The following is a 23,561-nucleotide window of genomic DNA, read 5'->3' on the forward strand; positions in this document are numbered from 1 at the left end:
CATATATTATACATAGTAAAAAATCGAAAAAGGAAAAAATATTACTTATTATATAATTGACTGAAACAAAAAATATAGAACAGCAATAAATTATTTTTATTTCTAACCCTTTACATTTTATTTATAAAACATAGAACAAAAAGATTTTTTTGCAACAATTTTAATACGCAAAATTAATCTCAAGCTAAGTTTTAAATAAATACAATTTTAAATTACAACGTATATATAAAATTTAATATAATAATTATATTTTCTTAAAGCATTAGAAATTATATTGTCGAAAAAATATTCTCGTTGTATAATTTTACATTTAAATTGACCTTTTTTATTCATAAATCTTGCAGTTAATATATGTTAGCACATGACATGTAATGACTAATAATTAAATGCTGATATAAAATGTCTATAAAACGTTTGACAGTTGCAAAATTTGCTATTGAAACACAAACCCAACCTAAAGAAATAAAACAAACCCAACTTGCTCTAATGAATGTTCTAAAACTACCTATAGTTCTTAAGCTTATTGGTTAATTCATAGTAATTATAGAATCAGCGTTTGTCTATATTTTTTTATTGTTCTGTGATTTTCCTAATAAAACCTTCAAAAAAAATATTTTTAAATATTTCATTATTTTACTTAATAAATATAAATGTATATAAAGGCAACATTTTTCATTTAGTAGAATCAAATTAAACTTCAAAAACTGTTCACACAGCACAAAGCGCGATATTCACACATGCATCGTTTTATGGTTATGTAGAATTTATATATAACAGGAGAATCGTCGAAACAAAGCCGCAGTATTGGGTTACTCGCAGTCGTATGAAATAGTTAACCGTTTCCCGTGAGACTAAAGCTCGAGATTGTAGACAGAAAATCAAACACGTGAATGATGAATACCCCCACAGTTTCCTGCGGTATTGTACGTTGTATTGCCTCAATACACAGTTCTGACTCTTTCAACAAAAAAAAAACGGACAACGGGAAAGCTCAGAAAGTGCGCTGCGTGTAAAAATACAGTGTGTTTCAAAAGTTAAATATTTAATGCAATTTCGCTGGCTCACTTGTTTCCGGCAAATCGCTGGGATACATCACTGCGGGAACGGACCAACGTCCGGGAAAGAATATACCTAGGTACATGAATTGTTAAACTCAGAAATAAACCTTTGTCCGGAAAAATTGTGCCGGGCAACGGCTTAATTTGTCTTCAATACACCACATAAGAACGCCAGTAATAATTGAATTTCACCTTTGCGGATAACGATGGGTATAAATAAAGACGTCTGTTTAGATACACGAGGGTATTTGGCGTTAATAGAAAAGTGAAGTTTTAATGGCACTGACATAAAAATTGCGGAGATTTAATTAATTTTAGATAAATCAAGTAAATTTAAGTACTATTATATAATAAATTACAAACTACATTACATAAATATTTAATAATATATATATATATATATATATATATATATATATATATATATATATATATATATATATATATATATATATATATATATATATATATATATATATATATATATGTGTGTGTGTGTGTGTGTGTGTGTGTGTGTGTGTGTGTGTGTGTGTGTACAAATATATATTTATATAAGCAGTTGTCCCCGTCATCCCGTTGCACACCTGCCTTCCTCTGTAGGCATTAATCACCGGCGTGACGAGGTGCGGTGCTGGAAAATTTTGACCGGATTTAATATCCATTTGGCTGGCGGCTGTGTCGTAAAACGAGCCCGATATTAAAATGCTTTAGGGCTGACTAAGTTGTTATTAAAAAATATCAACCTGGAATTAGGCTGCAAACGAGCGGTTTTGTTGTCAAATTTCGGAAGTGTGATCCACTAAGCGAAATGTTTATTTGATCGTTATGTAAGCTTTTACGTTACAAATGAAAAGCTAATTATTGAAGATTTTTTTAAGAAAGTTTAATATATATTGTAAAATATTTATATATTACTTTTCAAATTTTTTTTTTGCTGTCATTAGTTATGAGACCATGCATGTTCAAATTTCATAAAAAAAAAGGTTTATATTATTCACTATCCAATAAAATATATTTTTTGCCCCATTTTTTACGTAAAAAAATATGTCATTTTTTTAATAATTGTATTACTAAATATATTTATTTTTATATTATTTTATATATTTTATTTGATCGTCCACACAATAGGTACTTAAGATATGTACATATGTATTATTGCAATAAAATACATTTTTTTTAATTATTTATTTTAATTGTTTTTAAATTCTTATATTATATATTGATTACAGATTTTCTTATTAATTTGCGTCGAATAGCGTAATCATTTTTTTCGTTACTCTGGTAAATTGGTTTTTAACAAATTAATGTTGGTTTTAACAATTATACTACCCTTCCAATTAACAAATGGACAACCTATAGATTAAATGGCTAAAAGTTAAAAACGATCAAAGGCTTTTACAAAAATTAAAATATTAGACAGTGACAAAGCCAGTTGGCATGTGATAAACATGGAAAAAATGGGATTCTTTATTAAAATGAAACATCACCACGAAAAAAATTTTTTGCAGGTCAATGTACCCAATATAAAATAAAATTATTAGAATTATTTGTCGCAAATGTTTAAAAAAAATGTAGGGCAATTTGTTTAAAATTAACTATCCAACTGCCACGATTTTGTAATTGGCCGTCCCACCGAAAGAGGCGGAAAACAAATTATTCTATGGGAGTAGGAACGTAGGAATAAAAACAGAAACGCGGACAACACTTCTACTGACGTTCACACTTGAACATTCATTTGGGAGTCCAAAGCATCAGAATTTCAATAGTGTTCGAACTTGGACCCACTACATTCGTACAAACTTGAATTAAGAAGAAAATAACCTAACTTTGGACGATTGAATATTGCAGAGCCCTCCTCTTTTCTCTTCGCAATTTCTAGTTCAGTTTGACTTTCACATCCACATAAAATTTAATTTATAGCTAATATATAAAAATTGTACACGACGGTTTTAATTGCTGCACAAAATTTAAATAACAACAATCTTTGCCTTAAAAAGCAAAAATAAACATCTCTGAAGTAAACGTTCGGACAATGGTGTCCCCGACGAAATTTTGAAATCATAATATTCAAAATAAACATCCACAATAAACGTTAAAAAACCATTAATAATCATCATTTACGATAGCATAAAAACCCAACCCTTTTAATTTTGATACACATTCCTAGAAAAAATACTCTTGATATTACGTCAAATAGCATTTTTTTTTACGTATCCTTTGTAATTCTTGGACGCATTACGTTGGACATTAAACCAGCTTTCTCCGGAGGATGATTAGACCCTAATGCGGTTGGCTCTCACTCAAGCTTTCTAGATTGATCAATATATACAATGTGACACTCCTGCACATTACCAATCACTCGATCAGCACTCATTTTGTGAATTAGTAGCAACCAACGACGGCCATTATACCTACTTTCAGATACGAATAACAGGCAATCTACAACAAGCACTCGACGGACTCTTGCTAACGCAACTTCTTATACAATAAGCTGCAGTAATATATTGTAAAATAGCAAAATTACAGTATTGAAAACTGTTCCAGTATTAAAATAAATTAAAATAAATTATATTTTTTATTATTCGCAATAGCACAACGACATATTTAAACCATAAACTCAACATAAAAATTATACACGAAACAGGTATTAGTGGATAAATGAACACAATCAAGTCAGATTAACTGGGTTGGCAAAAAATACGCGAGAAATGCGAAACTTCATAACGACTACCGCGTTTGGATATCACGTTTATTTTTCACATTCCAATTAAACGTATGCATATCATATTACGAGCTCAAAATAATTGCTACGTTTACGTACACTGAAGGTACATATGTGTGTGTATTTTGTTGAATGCGCTCTCAAATAACCGGAAATTTGTGAGTGTTTACAGATAAAATAAATACATAATTAAAAGTACTATGGTGATGTTTCAAAACTGGTGTCTATAAAAAATCGAAAATTCCTTAAATAAATACACAGGTAATTTTATTAGTCAGAGGTAATGGAAAATTTTAACTGCTGAATTTATTTATTATTTATTATACAATATTATTGGTAAAGTTACTGTTTTCTGATCTTTAATAGAAAAAAACAAGCGATACAATTTACATGAAATAGGCGAAGCACTGAACAAACATCCCACTTTGTCGTGTTTATTATTAATAAACACTTAAATGATAACATTGCTGCGAATGAGACTTGATTTCAATATTTTTGGTGGATTAAGAAATTCCTATTTATTTTTTACTATCCTATCAAAAATTCATTTTTAGAAACTCTCGTATGCAAATTAATTTTTGTATATTAAAACTTTAAAAATAAATAACAATTTTATATACGCAAGGACTATATTATTTTTCAATCATAATGTTATAAGTTGTCACAAACTGTTTCAAATTTACTATATTAATAAAAAAATAAATTGCTCTAAATCGAAATTAAGTTTAGAAAATATATAAATCTTATGTTTTCATGTGATTGATTTTATACTTCACCAACATTCGATTACCTTCCAGATAAACAGGTTTTTATAAATTTGAAGATAAAATATAACATTTTTTACAATATAAGCAGCAAACATTATTTGCCCTGCGAGCTAAAATTGGAATAAAGGTCAAAGCATTAACCGTCTCACTTAACATGCAAAAATATTTTGCCAACATAAATTACGATACAATTTTGCTGAATATAACGAGAAATATTTCATTTTAACTTTAAATTGTGTTATTATTTATAATTATTTTCTAAGCAGTTTATGAAACAAAAAATAAAAGCTTCAATCAACATCAATTTCCTTGGGGCACTTTTGAAGATATTCTCTAATAAAAACGAAATCTTAAAAGCTCCCTTTTTTTAATTCACGCTTAAATCCTCGGTTTCGCGTACAACTCGCAAAATTGCGATACTTTTCTACGCGTAACGCGCAGGACTTAATGAATTGTATTTTTAAATTTTATTTCCCCCATCATCCGAATGCGAATAATAAAGTTGTTGTTTGTCTTTTTTTATTATATTCAGACACACATATATACTTTTTTATTTGTCGTTTGCTTTTAATGAAATTTTGAACGAGCGCCCCCAATTCGCGCTCTTTTGAGACCCTAAACGCTCGCGCGATGGGTCGTAAAAGGTGTCAATATTTTTATGCCTTTTCGATTGTGAAAACCTTCTCCACAATTTTTTTATTCCGAAAATAAAAAATAATAAGTTATATCTTATTGGAATTTGAGCGGAAGCTCCTATCTTTTTACGAGTTCACGCTCTAAATTATTAACGAATCATCATGAATTCTGCTCGTTATGAAAAAAGCGTGATATATGCTTGCTTTACGATTCAAAATAAAAATTAAATCATTAATATAATTTACTTCCAATTAAATTACGCAAAAATATAAATAGAGTATTAAATATAAGCCTGCTGAAGAAATTCATCGCTTTCACTTTAACGTCAAAAATAAATAAAGCTTGACTCGTACTTTAATAGAAAACCTTTTTGGATTCCTTGTATATACACTTTTCCTTTCATCATAAATAATTATTAAAAATTTATGCACAAATAATTTTCATTATATTGAGTTAAGATCGAAGCCTTTTTCGTTGAATCCAACATAAGTAGGTATTAGTGATTTTAAAATAAATTATTCAAAACGTTTTATACACAAAATATATTTATAAATGTTAGTATAACTGTCATGATGAGCAATAATGCTCAGAAAGCTATGTAAAGTAGCTGGAATGCCATGATTCGTATCACTGAATATATAACTGTCACTCTACCTCTGAGCCCCCATATTTATTCATTACAAATCTATCGTCAGATGACTTGACATGTTTCCCCAATGGTCATGATGGCCTTTATATATAAAAAAAAAATATATTTAAAATGTTATCACACATACATATTAACCCAAACATATAATTATTATTACAAATATAAACATACACACAATCTTTAACACATATAGAATTAATAAAAATTAACATACAATAAAAAAATTTAAAACAACATCATATAATGTTTTCAGATTCCCACACCTATCGCCGAAAACATTATTGTGTTTGGAAAGCCCTTTAAGAATCTGGGTGGCTTATGTCAGGAGAGCTTTTTCAAAGACTGGCGTCCTGGCCGTTACGGTCAAGAACTAGATCACGACTTAAGATATCTGAGTATTGTTAGATTTCTGACACCATCCCTTAGTACACATTTTTGACGACTTGTTTTTGTCCTGCGTGTTTTGCTACAGCGGCAATAAAATTACGTACCTATAAATTTAAAAAAAACTACACGCAAGCTTTCTTAAGCTATATATTCCTAATAATAGCACAATATATATTTATTACAACTTTCTTTATTTTCCCATAATATTTATCATTCGAATCCATATTTATCTCAGCGTAGGCGCTTACCTCTAGATTAGCTTCTCTTCGCAGAACTCCCAAGGCTAATATGAAATTCTTTGTGATGGGTTAGATATATATAAATACATATATTTGTCAAATTAAACATACAATATATATATTTTTAGCTTGAATACTATTTAAATGAATGTTCAGCTAGCTATTGTCACATCAATTATGTACTTACATTCATTCTAAAAATATTATTCAGGCCACCGTGATTGATTTCAAAGATAAACCTACGTTCACCTTGGTTAAGTAAGTAGTACCTCCTAATGTTTATTTTACATAACACGAGCCATGGCGTATCAGTATTTTCAATAAGAATCCATGTTTGCTTTTTTCTTTAAATATGTGTTTGCATAAAGCTCGAGGCCACGCAAGTCCACAAACTAATCTAAGGAACAAAAAGTAGCTTTTAACCAGCGAAGCTTATCGCGAGGGCTCTTACATGATGTGGAGTAAAAGGGTCTCTTTTTGAAATAATAACATCCAAAATGAACGTGACCCGTAAAGACAAAACGTCGCTTTTCGTATTATCTCTGTCTGTTATCGATTCATACCGTGGTCCTCGATTTATTTTATCGGACAAAGCCGATTCAGTTTTCTGGTGTTGAAACGTCGCTATTCATCACTTATTGTGTTTATGATTGAACAAGCATGATAAAGGTTTACGAGAAAAGGGTGAAAATAAAAAAATAAAATTATTAGTTATTAATTTTTTAACCTACATTATAAACACATTTTATTACATAAAAATACGTAAAGACAATAGTGAAACTAAATAAATATATTTTATTATAAAACATTTTAGGACGTTGTATAGAATTGCTCGCCAATTAGGGGATTTTAATACTAAAATTCATGGCTAACTTGTTTATGTTAATAGCTTTATGTTTATTCTATGTAACATTATTAAACTCATAATTAAAAAATATAGCTACTTGTCATTCTGGTTATATAATAATATATTATATCTTTGAATTTTATACGTACATGGTTAATTAACATATTTTAATTGTCTGTTTCAGGATTTATAACACACATAACACGAAGGATTCCCGCTGAGTGAGTATACTAATATTGACACATTCAAAATATGTAATTCATTAATTCATATAACATATTATGATGTGTGTGTGCAAACTCTTCGTGCGTTTTACAAAAGATTATTTACACAAGAGGATAAGTTTTCTAACGCGTACGAAGGAAACATTCTTGAAAAATATATATTTCGCAAATAAGGGAACTTCAGAGAGGCGAATACACATAAATGTCAGCGAGAAAAAAAATAGGTTTTCAAGTAACGTTTCATTAAGAGTGAAGGGATCAGTTTATTAATTTATTACACCAATTAAACTCGAAGCTCAGGCTGGAGGCTCTTAAAAGGAAAATTCGCTTCTCTGACAAGACGCGTTCGCTAAGGTTCTTCCTTGTGATTGATGATTGATGGGAATAATATATATAATAGGGATTTTTAATCGAAGACCCTTCCTTGTGTAAAATATGTAAAATCATTCATTTTATCTACATATTGAAAATCAACATGCACGTCATGAAAAATTAGTTTTTCATTTAACCGTGACAACAAATAGCACAATATTTATGTCTTAAAACTGTGAAAAGCGCACGTGTTTGCAAAAAATAAGCAAAAACTATGTATAGCCACATTTGGCTTTCTATTCCGACGGGATTAATAAAAAAGCGGGGTTTTGTCGTTCTTTCTAAAACCAACATTGTGAATATGGATGTAGGAATTGTCAGTATAATAGCCTCTATGTATGTACATATACTCCATAGATATATTCCATAAATTATAATTTTTACCGCCTAACCAAATTTAATTAAAAAAAATATATTTTCTGTTTAGTTACTGTTTATTTATGCTCTTTTTATAGCTCAACCGTTTTGTTACATTATTTAAATTTAAAGAGCAGACTCTTCAAAAACATGTGTATGTTATTTTAAACATAAAATATCAACACTATAACATTTTTTTTTTAATTAAGATGAAGACTCAATTTATATGTATAATTGTATATATATAATAATATATATGTATCGGGCGGTGAAATATTTTCCTTCTCGATCGCTCGCGTGCTAAGTGACGAGAGTGAGTGAGAGATACGAGCATGCGGTCAGCATGCCCCTATCTCTAATTAGCTCTCGTCACTTAACACGCGAGCGATCGAGAGGTAAAGTATCTCATAAAATAGTTATTGATAGAATTTATAGTAATTTTGATACATTTGGTTGTAATCCAATGTGGTATTTAGATAAATATTTGTCTACTAATTTAAATGATGCCGTGGCATTAAATAATATTTATTAAAAACATAATTAAATTGTTGTATTAAATTAATATTTATCTGTTACAGAAACACAGGCGTTAAAAATAAATGTTTTGCTATTTTATGATAAATTTTTACTTATAATAAATTAATAGAAGGGAAACTATTATGCTGTAACTAATTTTATGAAAAATAATAGTATGAAAATATATTTATAAATATATATATTTATTTAATTTATTAATATTATTCATATCAAAATGTTATATTGGTTCACTTAAAACTTGTAGGTTGATTTAATCTGTTTCACAAACGATTACACAAAACGCGGTTAACGAAAGTGTTGAACGTTTCGATTGAACCGAATCGAGATTAAACGTTTCACAATATCATAAATTTGACACATTCACCCCACATTATTATTACGATTTTTCACGATTAACACTCAAGATTTTTAATTATATTTAAAAAAATCAAAATAAATAATTTTGACTTATATTATAATTCTAATTAATCACCTAAGATGTAATTTCCCTAACTTTTCCCGATCTTATCGAATAAAAAAAATATAGACGTCAGGGGAAAAGAGGGTAAGACACATTTTGATTAATCGTTCCATTGATTACCGCCTTAGTGCATATGAGAGATTCTGATGCTGGGAACTTTTTGGAATCCTAGCAATTTAATATGTTTATATATAAATCCCAGATTCAAAGAATTCAATGATATTTCAGTAAAAATCATATACATCGATAAAAAAACAAAAAACGACTATTAAAAAGGGTATATTATATATCATAAATCCTTTATATAATACGTGAAATATTTGATTTTGAACATATAGTGTTTTACACTTTTATAGAGTACATGTAGTGTTACGTAAATTTATTTTGGATATATAATTTTAATGCTTTTTTACGATCATGTGTTTGTGTTAACCTAAATTAATATATATTTTTTCGACAATAATAAATATACCTGCCATAAATATTTCAAGTTTCCTTTTGAAAAACTTAATTGTTATTAATGATTCAAGCGATCCATGTTCAATTTGCGTGATTGATTTGTTTCCAATATTTGTTACACTTTTCTTAAGCATTTTTTTTTTTTTTTTTGTAATTACCATTTGTATCAAAATTGTATTTTGTTACTTTTTTGCAATCGTTTCATTTTCCTCATTAGGATTTAGTTAGTAATTAATTAATCACTGTCTATAGAATTGGTATTATTTGCTTGGAAAATTCGAAGCGTTAGTTTTTGACCAAATAAATAATTATATTTTTGACATCAGTGTTAAAATTCTTTCTTTGGCTTGAAGCTTCTTTCATACTTTGATGTCGATTGGTATGACTTATTTAGTTAGGTAAACGCTGAAAGATTTGTTTTTATATAATATATATTTAATGCACAAGTTATTAAATATCAATATAGCAATGTGCCAGTGTAGGGTTATTTGTTGTTCAACTAATTTGTTGCCTAATATAAAGTATTCCTTGTCGTTACAATGTAGAAGTAAAAGTAGCAGAGTTCTTGAAGTACTCTTTGCAAATACTTCTCGAAATACGCGAGTATGTGTCTAAGTGAATCTTTATAATGAACCTTAAGATATGTTTTCTACCCTCTCTTATTTCTTATGTTAGCAAGTATTAGATTAGGTGAGGTTAGGTTAGTAGAAATGACAAAAATGTTTGATGTTTTTTTTTTATTTTAAGACTTGAAGTCGCTGTGAAGTCAAATCAAGTGTCACGTTGTCACATTTTCCAGATTCACATGCCCGTCAGAAATCTCAGGCGGAGGTGTTGAAAGCAGAAATACTTTCGTCGATGAGTAACGTTCGAGGTTGCACGGCTTTATTATGCGGAACGCGTGTCACTTCAATTATTTACTGGCGATTTTCGTTCTTTACAATACGCCGATCGTAGCTTCCTCGAATATGCCTATATTGTCTGGAATCTGAGTGAAGCGAAGTACTCCTTGATATTAAAGTGAATTCAATTATTTTATTGAGATATCTCTACAAGATCATCTGTATTTGTACCCTAGTGCATTTTTTCTATGAGCGTTGGAATTCAAATTCAATGCATTCTCAGCGTAGCGTCAATTTAATGAAGCGCTTTTTAAAGTTGTTTAGGGGATAGTGTCGACAATCTGCCAATACTCATGGGTAAGAATAAGAAAAAATCGCAGTGACTCAACAGCGAATTTTTCTTATTCTTATCCATTGTGGCCAGGACGTCAGATTTGTAATAAAAAAATAAAATATGGCTAGCAAATAAAAAGCAATGGAGTACAACTTCACTGTAGTCAATATCTTAATTAACCGTTTAAAACAGAGAGTTTTTTTCTTGAATATGATGCTTCTGTCGAATCAATATAATATTTTTGTCATATTTTTTCATAATTTTTTTAAAACATTTACAACATCCACAAAACAATAATAATATATCAGTTTGCTAATAACAACATGGCGAAAAGAGCATAACAAGCGTGTATGTATTACGAGTAATAATAATTTCAAGTTAACGTCTAGCAGTTAGTTATTGTTTGTACGGTAAAACACCTGAGTGCACACGAGTAAAACCACCGACCAACCGGCATTGGACAGCCTTAACTGTATTTAGTACAGGTAATTTTGCCGATATTGACGACCATTGTCCGACAAAACCGCAGTAATGTGAACCGGATTAGGTTAGAAAACCACACTACACCAATTATTACTTCTGTATTATTACATTATTATTTTAAGTACAGCACATATTATGAACCACTGCGTCATAATGTTAAACATATTATAAAATTAATTTTTTAGTAATAAAAATATAATAAATAATTTCTATAAATATATATGCTACAATAATATCGAAGATATTTTTGTATCATATATATTTATAGAAAAAAAATCTAATTGCATTACAATTTATTGACTTTATGCAAACCTTCTTTTTGAGCTCTTCTCTGTTTGTGTTATTTTTAAATTCCGAAATATGCAAAATCCATTCGGAATTTCACGTTTGTGTCAGTTATGCTTTTTTGCAGAATGGCTGTGGTCAATGTTGCAAAAATTGCTCTGATTGTGAAACGAGCTAATTTAGTACGGTGGACAGGGCACGTTGATGCACTATAGTTGAACTCCAAAAGCACGCGAATGTCATTTCATACATAGCAATAACGAACCGTCGGCACGCGAACCGTTTCAAACTTCAGTTTTTAACCGATTAATATGGCTTGAGTTGACATAAAAACGTGTTGCGCTTCAGTGGTGACTTATATATTGTGAGGCACCCATCATTGATACATTCAATATTCAACACGAATTTTAAATTAATGCAAAAGTCCTTTAAAAACATAAGAGGGAACGACAGTGATTTTTTTACAATTTAAGCGAAAGAAAAATAAAAACACAGGAAAATATAAAATACAATAAATGATAATTTGAGTAGATTTCATTGGAGAACTGGAATTATCGATATATTGTCTTTAGCTTTTCAAGCAATATGTGATTTGGAATTTTGTGCTTGTATTTAAATTTAAAGTTGTTTTAATTGTAGTCGCCAATCAGATTAGTGGGTCAGTATGGTTTCGCGAGATTTTTTTATAATATTTTTTGATATAAAAACTCAGTTTTGATTCGATTGATTTTTTAATTTTTCAGCTCTGAAAATATTTATTTAAGATTTCAAATTTATTCGCGTGTGTTCTTTAATTTGTTTGTCTTCAAAGGCTAATATGCATTTTTTTATTAGTACAAAAAGATGTTTATCCGTGTCGTAAAAGTAGTTAAAAAGCGTCGTAAAAACAATTCCAATGCACGTGTCTAGCATTGAAATCTTCAGTTAAAATCTCCGTATCTCCAAAAATTAAAGTGAAATCCTTGAATAATCAAATACTCTCTCTTAGTCAAAAAAGGTTAGAGTAGGTTCTTGAGATACCTATGAATATAAGAGGATATTTGGCTATTACATATTCTTGTATCTCAGCGCCTTTCTTTTAGGAGCGTTGGGATTTGATTTACTGAGTCGACGCAGATAGTTGTATGTCACTTATTATTTTGTAAAACTACTAAGGGTATTGTCGAAAATTATACTATGCCCGATAAATTCTAGTTTTGGGGTCCGGAAAGTCTTCGAGAATCACGATCGGGTCCTTTCCTGATGCTCATTAGATCCAGTACGTCTGCACTAATCGTCTTGCCTATGGTTGTCGTCATTCGGCTCTCTAATACGCTGTCATTACATATTGATCTGTTTAATATCAGCTTCCACGAACTTTTCCAGTTCGTATCAATACACTTTATTATTTTATGATTTTTTTCTTTTCAACCATTTTTTATGTGTATAATTTTTATATGGCCATCGTGACGCATTGGGGTAACATGCTAAGTTACGATTTTCTAATTTAATTCAAATAAATAAATAACAGGTGACAAATAATATTTGTATAGTTGTGACATTCGAATCGAAAGTTCAATTATCTTATTGGAAGCACCCCGAATACCCATGAACGACAAGTTTGATCAAATGTCAAGATGATCTTTACAGTTTATAAGTGCTTTGTGATACGGTATAATTCAATAAAAATTTGGGTCAATATAGAGCATCACTGTGCAGTTTTACTAAGAGCAGAGTTCCATTCGAGTCAGAACTATATCATATCTGATTCTAAAACAATCGATAATAATATTTATTTTACAAAAACCATCATTGTTCAAGCTAAAATATTATCAGAAAACACATAAATTATTAAATAATTAATAAATTATGAAATAATTAATACTAAAAATAAACTCAGCATAATTAAAAACCAATAATAAACAAACTGACAAAATCCAGATCATTAGAAACGAAATCTGGTAGTTTGAACTTAAAAACTAAATTGCTTATAAATAAACACAAAGAAATTTCACAATTGAAAACTATAAATATCGTAGCTGACACAGATCAAATATAAAGTAAAAGTCCTATCACAATAAACTTTTCTTAAAGACATTGAAAATTTTAGACACGCACAATCAACTTCACTAAATTAAATTAGCGCAGACCAATCAAGAACTTCAATGTTTTCATATAATATTATTTATGTATGATAAAAATTATAAATGTTATTTTTTGCATAATAGCAAAATATAACCAACTATCTCGATTTAATAAATCATGTACATGGAACGCTCGAGTTTTTTAATTGCCGGATTAATTGGAATACGAACTCGTTCATTAATTTTTTTTATTGTGACGTACATTTTTTATGTTTTATTATTGAATATCAGTGGATTTATTAAATAATAACCCGATATTCATAAGTAATTTAATGTGTCGTGTTTGCCGTGCGAGTAAACTATATTAATTCGCAAAACAATATGTTTCATGGCTGAAAGCACTACAATGTTCCTGTACGGTAAAATTTGGCTCAAGTTCAATTACCTTCCAATCACAAGAAACCCTCAGGGGTTATGCCTCGTGCGTAGGATTACTTGATGGAATACCGATGTATTACCGCAAGGAATATGAAATTACCTAATCGAAATATGCACATAATGTACCTGTCGATTGGTTTTGTAAATGATTTATGAACGTACTGATGAAGCGTTGTGTTATTAATCAGCCAGAATAGCCAATCTTGTGTGTTATTAGCAAAATGGGTTATAAATAATAAATAACCAATATTGAGTGAAATTTTGAAATTGTTCATATTTAATATAATATTTACAGAAAGGATACATTTTTTAATCGTTTTAAAACAGAAAATTCTTCAATCAGAAATTGTGTGTATTATTCGAAATAACATTAAAAAAATATAACGCTTTTGTACATAGCGTGACGTAATTCAGTAAAAAAATAAAATTGTACAAATTTAGCGCAAAATCGACAAACTTAGATCCCTCTCGGATGATAACTTTAAAACATTTCGTATAAAACTTTAAGCATTTTAAAATATCACTGACATGGTGTACTTTACCAAGCTTTGCCAGATTGGAGAAAAGTCTAGAAATAGAATTTTTCTTTCCAGGACATCGATTTTTAAAACACATTTGTATTTTTCACTTTGTATTTAATGTAAAATTATTATTTAAAGGTTTTGCGTCTTGTTAATGTTAAATAAAATTATTTCTTATGAATTTTCTAAGGAAGCGAATTTAAATCGAAATAAATTTGTAAATTACTTCAATTTCGTACAAGTTTTAAAATGAGTTGTCTAACAAAACTTTGCTGTTAAAAAGGCAAAGTTGTAATAATTTATTATTAATAAATATTCAGAATCACTGATTTATTTATTATATACTGATGTGTTTTTAATTATTATATTGTATAAAAGACTTTTTCACAATTTATATTGGAATAACTTTATTTTTAATCGAAATCATTTAAACAAAATCTCTCATCAGCAATGGTTTTTTTAGGTTTCGAAACTAATCATTCTTTAAAGATTTTGATTTAAGAAACTTGTATGTAAACTATTTTTGTTCTAAAACAACTGGCATTTTCATTTCTATCTTTATCTGTAATATGTCTCTAGCGAGGACAATAAACGTGCTTTTTGTTAAACTGAATTGACTCGTGGAGGGAAAAGCTCACTAGCTGTTTCCCATAAGCAACTAGCTGTCAATGCTTATATGGTTTTTGTCACTTTATTTCACAAGTTTTCAATAAGCTACTGAAACGATCGACTTTTTCTTTTAATATTTATTATAAATTTATGTACATTATGTAGTGAATAACTTTAATATAAAATGTTAAAATAAAATATAAGTATAGCTGGGAAATATATAACTGAGAAAAGCCTATTAATATGACATGCCTAAATTAGCACCTAAAAGGAAAATTGTCTTTTGCAAACTTTTGTCAATCTCTTACAGCCACAAGAAGCAATAATATACCAACAAACATTTAAATAATTGTTTTATGCTGTTACTAGACATCAGCTTATTTTAAAATAATAATCGTTTTAAATTTTAGTTATGAAGTTGAGTAAAAGAAAAAGCAAGAGATTTTTAGTAGTAGTAAGTCTTGGAGCAAGAGAATGGTAATTGTAGTTTATTTAATAACTAGATTGTTTTTATGAAAATTATACGTTGATTCTGTTACAAATGTATAAATTAAAGTTATATTAAAATTACATTGTTTTAAAAAATACTCTTTGCTATGTTTCTATGATTGGTGAACCAGTTTACTTCGACCAATTAAGCCTTACGTCGCATGTTTACATATTCGAAAGTCTGTGGTGATTTTCATTTCTGTGTATTCTCATATCGCTTTTTGTGATTTCTCTTGAGGGTTGATTCATAAAGCGCTTTTGTTCAAATGACACTTTCTAGCGCGAAATTATATAGAATGTATAATTAAGTACACATGTTTAATTATTTTTAATTTTCCGGAAAAGCTTGAATTTTGAAACTATATCCTACAATTATCTATGTTAGTAAAACTACCAAGCTGTGTGGTCAAAAACTTTAATTTACCAAAAAAGCGTTTACAAATAATTGCCATTAGTTGGCAACAAGCGTCGGAGCTACTTTGTCAATTGCAATGTACCTATACATATAGGGTCTTTTATGTGTAGGGCGTAAAGTTGTAATGGTAAAGTTCAGTATGTGGTCGTATATACGTAAGTGGCTTTCGTTGACTCTTTATTGTACAAAATCGGAATTTGCGCTCGAAACCCGACACTTTTTCGCACCCACTTTCGAAACACCTTATACTATGTTCCTAAGGAAAAATCGCTCAACGACCCATGCTTTCAGTTGATGGTGCCATAGTCGTTTTAGCAGATTTTTCACTATCGCTTGGTTGAACAGCTGATTTAGACTTACCTATTCGTTAAGAGCGACGGAAAATGCTTATTTTTATTATGCGCACTGTGTAACTACTACTGTTGCCTATGATATGATTTTTTATAATCCAATTAGTGATATATTTAATATATGATATGTATTATATATAATACAATAAATGTATTTTTTAATTTGCACACCATCGGAATTCCTAATATTTAGTATCAAAATTATTATTAAAATAAAATAACATTGTTGATCTTGGCTAACTTTAACTTAAAACGTGGATAAAATTGATAGCATATAGTTTTGATTTGATAATTAATATCCCATACTGGATGTATTATGCTTGCTAATATATCATTTTGTTGTAAAAAAATGGTTGAATTCCGTACGTTGCAACTTGCAAGTTAATTTAAGTACAGTAATTGTATTAGCAATATCATTCATTATTTTTTTTAAATATTTAACACTTTGACAAAGGATGAAATTGAAATGTTTCTGAAATGGTAATGCAATTTTAAATACTTTCACATCGTAGAGTTCTTATAACGACCTCTGATTCCGACAGATAAATCTTCTCCTAGACTACTAAGTAGTCGGATGCTTGCCAAGGAAAAGTGTTAATGTTTTTATAATAAGAAAGTGGGAGATATTTTGTTTTCTTAATGCAACATAGAATATAAATATATATTATATAAATATATTGAAAAAAAAATGTTTTTAATTAATAATAATGAATTTTTTATATTGAAAATATAAATATATAATATTTAAATAATTTACATATATGTTTACAGTAATTTAAAAGACAATCTAAAAAAGAAAATCTTTCGATCTCTTTTTATAGACATATTTACTTAGCTATAATACGTTAAAACCAATATTTATAATATATAATAGAATATCAATATATTTTTAAATCTATAAATCATGGACTAAAAACATGTATCTATTACTAAATTTTTTGCATATCGCTTAATAAATAGATTTTTGATTTTGTATTTTGTATTTGGACCAATAAATTTTTATATTGTACTTGATCTTAATGTTTTTTATGTCATTAAAAGTTAATAATTAATAAAAAATGAAATAATAAAAAAAAATTTACTGTTCTATTATTCTATAAGTACGTTAAAATAATATCGTTGTCCTTTAAGTTAATAAATATTAGGAATATTTTACTTTTTGAGGTATTGTAATTATATCATGGATGCTTTTAATAAGTAGATCTTTAAAACGAATTGAGTATTGGATTGACATATTGAGAAAAGTGTACGAGACCATATTTGATTTAATTTTAACTCTGTGTATGATGCTGATTTATTAAATTTTTATTTAATACATAGAATAATTAAGCAATATGTATTTGATTATATTGCTCTTAAAAATCTGTAAAGACATTTTATAGCCAGAATCTGGATTATTAACTCTTGTTAGCATAAAGAGTACAGCTAAAATCTAATTAAATGACAAACATTGAAGTTATTATTGTGTTTTTTTATGCAATTATTAAAAAAGTTATTTTTATCAACGTTTTATTGTTTGTTTGTGTTTATTTATTCAGTATGTATTTTTTAGTCTAGGAACCAAAAAAACAAACAGCCTAAAGCTTAGACCATAATTATGAAACTTGTCGATAGATCAAACTAAATAAATAAAAATCAAATATATTTACTAATAGTAGATAAACTGCCTATCACAATAACGTGGAATTTAAATCTTGAGTTAAATATATGGGCTTGCACCTAAATTTGAGGCTAAAATTTAATAAATACATTTTAAAACTTTGCTCTAAATGGTTTGTTTTCATTGTAGCAAAAAATAACATTTTAATATACAAACAAAATATCAGATTCATTTAACATTTAATTTACCAAAGTGAACTAATACAGCATAAAAAAACTATAAAAAATAATAAAATTAAACATTTTTATAATAATCTTAAAAAAACTTTTTAATAGAAAACAAATAACAATAATCGAAGTACATTGTAATTTCTTACTAGAAAATGCTATAAAGATATTTCGCGTAACCATATACTAACCTTCAGGTTTTATGTATCGGGACTTTTATAGAGACAACCATAAATTTAAATATAAGCACAAAAGACTAAAGGAAACATTTTAATGGTTTCAGATTATCAGATAAATATACTCAAATTAGTACTTAATCTACTGTTCTGTTAATTGTTAAAGGTTTTCAGTTAATTTTTAACTTAAATTGTAACTACTAATATCTTATATTATAACTTAACTAATAACAAAATTTTAATCAGTAACATGTATTGTTCATAATAGTAATTTTGTATAATTAATTATCATATAAAAAGTTTTAATAAGAACATGAGAGGCTTATGCTATTAGATTGTTTTCAAGAGAGACGTGACAACAAATAAGTTAATAACCACTGCTAAATATATTGAACAATACATTTTTGCATAAATTTGCCATTTTCTATCCTCAAGAAATTATGTATATGCACGGCACTGAGTTACTGTGTATTATTATTTATTAACTGTTAAATTTAAATACTTATTTGCTTTTAGAGTACACGAGCAGATACATAAATATAAATCTCCTAATTAATTTTGATCCTTTTCGGACGAAAGCTTACTTCATCATCCGCAACAGACCTTTTCATATTCATTAAAACTTCACGAAAACTCCCCGTAAGTATATTCGGAGTTCATATTATCTTTACCATCGTGCACTCTATATAACGTACCATCTTCTATGTCGAAAACTTTTCACTGGCGAGAAGAATAAGGAATAAATTTGCTTTTTTGTTGTTCGAAAAGCTTCACTAAATTCTAAATGTCTATTCGGTGTGCGTTCGGAGCTTTTGTGCAACGACGCCGTTAAGTTCGGGAAAAGCTCGCGGAAAAGCTTCAGTTAATTCGGGGATATGATGAACAGTCCTACTTGTTGCTCCAGTTAAGTACTAAACACATAACGAGACCCCAGAGGGAAACTAGTGGCAGTATATCTTAGTAAACGCCCGTCGACAAAGTGCTGGGTGTGCCACAATGCGTCTCTAAGTCTTTACGCGTTCTCAGCCGCGATTTTGTGTCGATTAATCATCGGAACAATGTCTCAAGGACCCCAACCCCATTGTTTCCCAAATTTATTACGGCTAATGTTGACAATTGCGCCGTTGAATTGGCCAACGTTGAGTGTTTTCATTTATTGAGAAAATAATAAAACATTTTCTTGCATTTTTTTCTCACTCACATATGCGTTAATTAAACACTACATAATAGTACCTAAATTTTATGCTATGCATAAGTTTTAAAATATTTTGTACTTATTAATAAATAAATATAATATTATTTTCTTCTACATATATTACCATTTTATGCCAAATACTGATATATTTATTTTGCTTGTCACAAGTTTTTTTTATGTATCATATCCTTAACACAAATGTTTTCTATTCAGTTTTATATAATATTCGTGATGATAATAATTCTAAATATTAAATTATAACATTTGTATATCACATGTCATATAAAATAAAAGCTTTAAATATTTATATCATTATTTTAAAATTAAACTAGAATAATATTATTAATAAATACAATTAAATCAATCGTCTTTTTATTATTATCATCAGCAGTCTTATTATTGATATATATTATTGTAATTTTCGACTATGACATAAACCATTAATCTGATAAATATTCTCGTTCTTTCTCTCTCAGTTTCCATAGAACCAGACGGGAGTAAAGCGCAAATTGTTATAAATCAAAACAAATAACGCCGTTCTCATATTTCACACTAAACATAAAGATAAATCAAAAACGTTTCCTTAAAAGTCGTAAACATGCGAATATTTGATTTTTATACACGAGAATACTGGGGAATTCTCGATGGATTTCAAACAATGGATATAGTAAACATAAAAAATGCTTTAGACACTGTATTTCAATTTAAGGTTCAAAATACATACGTTTTTGAGTTCGAAAAGCTGAAGAGTAACAAATACCACGTTAGCCAATCAATAACGCTGAACTCCGTCGCAGTTTGCAACTAAATCCTGTAATCCTTTCGATAAAGTTTGCAAGTACTACACGAAAACTTTGTTGTATAATAGTACGTATTAACATATAATATGTTGTATGTTTTGTGATATTTTAAAGCAACTAAAAAAGCTATTTCTTACATGGTTGATTTTTAACTTATATTGTACACAGTGAACTCCAAAGGGTCATAAGAATCAATTAATTGCTATATTTTTTTCTTAGAGCCGAACACAGACCAATAAATTTACTATGCTCTTATTATTTACGGAATAGATAATTAAAATCATGCATTGAAATGAAGAATTTCATCCAAAGCAATGTCTGTTATTATTCAACCCTCAGATAACCCTCAAATTGTTTTGGTTTTAGTAAAACATAACTGATGTCAAATTTATTTTAATATAAAAAAAAGCAATAACTGCCTCTATAAAATTAAAATTAAATACTATACAAACAGATATACGTATACGATTTTATTTTATTAACCATCACATTACATCTATAAATCAATAGGTAACTTTCTAAAAAATGATTGAATTTCACATTGTATGTATACATATGTATTCATATTTTTACATTTGTTGTATATTTTAGATAAAGCTCTCACATTATTATTATATTATTATATTATGTACTGCTTTCATAACCACAAAACGAACATTTTTAAATTACACAAGCTATAAACGACGTCGCTTTACCACCGACGAGCTTTTTATAATTATTTTTAATATACATGTGAAATGATTAAAAAAAGTTTTTCGCTCTTTTCGACATTTTATCATTATTTTGGCAACCTCGCGAGAGAAACGGTCAAAGGTCACGCAAAAGCCCAAATTTTATGTAAAAGGAGTTTCGAGGGTTTTATTTTATTCAATGTTTTTGTTCGCCAACAAAAGTATTGTATCATGTGCTTAGCAAAACACGTGTCGTGGATTTTTACAATGTGTTATATACAATAAGTTTCTGTGGTTTCAAATATGAATATTATTATTTAACGAGTACATGGCCTTTATAATAAAGTTTCGCGACTTAAGAGAACAACATTTAATACAATAAACAACTTAGTCTTGTATTTATAATATATCTACAAAGAAAAATATTATAAAAATAAAAATGTCACTGAATTAATATATGTATGTATAAACTACTTCAACACAAAAATTTAAGTATAAATGAAAAAAATAATGTTCATTACCAATACATTAAGAAGAATTCTTGTTGACAGTTCTTTGTGTAAATAAAGAGTAATAAATTAGCTGAAAAATAGTTTTTCTAAAAAAAACGGATGCGGGATGTGAAAGCTACATTTATTTTAAATTCTGTTATGACGTGGTTACTTAAGTGCTTTGATTTGATTGTGTATTTTCCTAAGAGACATATGGACAGATTACAGATGAGTTGTAATTTTCTTATAATTTATGAAATAGTATCATATATCTCTATTTATATAAGTTGGTAAAAAAATATAATACAGTGAGGATTACTTGACATTGTGTTTACATGCTTTCTTTGTGAATATAAGAACGGATGTGTTTTTTTTTAATTTATACATGCAAAGATTCAACATAAATTCTAAATGGAAAAAGCTCTATTTTTTATTAAATTTAGTTTGAAAAGTAGTTTTCTCATACCTTTTATAAATTGGCCTAAAATCTCTAAAGGCTACATTTTTTCCACAACTACTAAAAAATTTTGGGCACTAACTGAAAAAAACAATTCGCTGAAATACTTCACTAATATGACGTCACAAACTCTTTGAACTTATAAAAAACTTGGTATGAAATTAGTACTGAAGCTTAATACGGCCAATTCTTGTTATTTGTAAGAAGTGTCATTGCTAATATTTATTAAATTTTTTACTAGAATATTGTATATTTGCTTAGACAAAACTTAAATTTTTTTTATATTTTTAACAAATTATCAAAAAAATATATGTGTATAAATTATTTTTTGTATAAATCTCTACATTACTCATTATATGCTTAGTTGAAAATAAACTAATAAGAAAAAAAACTATTATAAATTATTTATTTCAAACATTTAAAAAAACTTTTTTAAGAAGTTTTAGCACTGTGCAATTTACAACAATTTTATAAAATAAAAAAATACTTTATTCTTATTATATTCTAGAATTCCTAACATATTTAAAGCTTTACTTTTTCGAATAAAATTTGAATCATTTATAACATAAGATTGTTCCTATTGAGGATGTTATGTGCTGCTGTTCTGTAAAAAATAGAGGACCATCTTCTAGCACATTAGCAACTTTGCTATAATCATGGACTGTTTTTAACAGTAATGATAATGTATATATATATATATATATATAATAGTTTAAAATACATATTTTTACAGATTAACTTAAGTTAGAGATAATCGTTATGATAAATATTGGGTTCTGAATAAAAAGATATTGTATTCGAAAAGACTAATAAAAATATAACAAGCTGAAAACATCTAAAAACTACTCATCTATAATGGAAATTAAACATAGCAACTCAAAATTAGCAAAATTTTATAGTTGTATATCGTTGGTTTTATATAAATATATAAGTAATTTGGTAGATTTGTCTAAAGAAATGCAGTATAAAATTATGTTTTTATCAAAATACAAAATGTAGATCAAAAACACTAAAACAGACCCTTTACAATATTTTGCTAAGACAATAATTAACAGACTTTGTAAAACTCTAGCAATAAATTCCAAGCAAAACTTTTGTATTACACAAAATCTTCAACAAAAAGTAAGGATGATTTTTATTCAGTGCCAAAAAATTGCTTACGTTAAATTTAGGGTGCAATAAAAAAAGGCGTAAGTCGTAATAATTTTATATCCAATGCCTTAGAGAGCTGAACTTCATTATGAATTTAATTATGGTTTCTCATATTTTTTTATAATTTTTTTATAAGATATCATATGTTAGAAAGATTTATATAAAGAGAGTTTTTAAATAAAAAAATGTATATATATATGTACTGTTAATATTTAGATTTTTTTTAAATAAATAACAAATATTTTATAA

At 28.0% G+C, this 23,561-nt stretch overlaps 1 protein-coding gene across 2 annotated transcripts in view; it reads left to right on the forward strand.

Moving 5' to 3' along the window:
* LOC148237842 (uncharacterized) overlaps positions 1-23,561 on the forward strand; it is a 161,406-nt gene that overhangs the window by 90,916 nt on the left and 46,929 nt on the right. For both annotated transcript variants that reach the window (XM_088205812.1, XM_088205813.1), the window contains exon 2: positions 7,490-7,526. The gene's annotated coding sequence lies outside the window, so the exon portion shown is untranslated. The remainder of the gene's footprint in view (positions 1-7,489; positions 7,527-23,561) is intronic.

Source organism: Plectrocnemia conspersa, unplaced genomic scaffold (genome assembly GCF_051122295.1).
Source record: "Plectrocnemia conspersa isolate PC_06_02 unplaced genomic scaffold, ASM5112229v1 ptg000002l, whole genome shotgun sequence".
Classification (NCBI taxonomy): Eukaryota; Metazoa; Arthropoda; class Insecta; order Trichoptera; family Polycentropodidae; genus Plectrocnemia; species Plectrocnemia conspersa.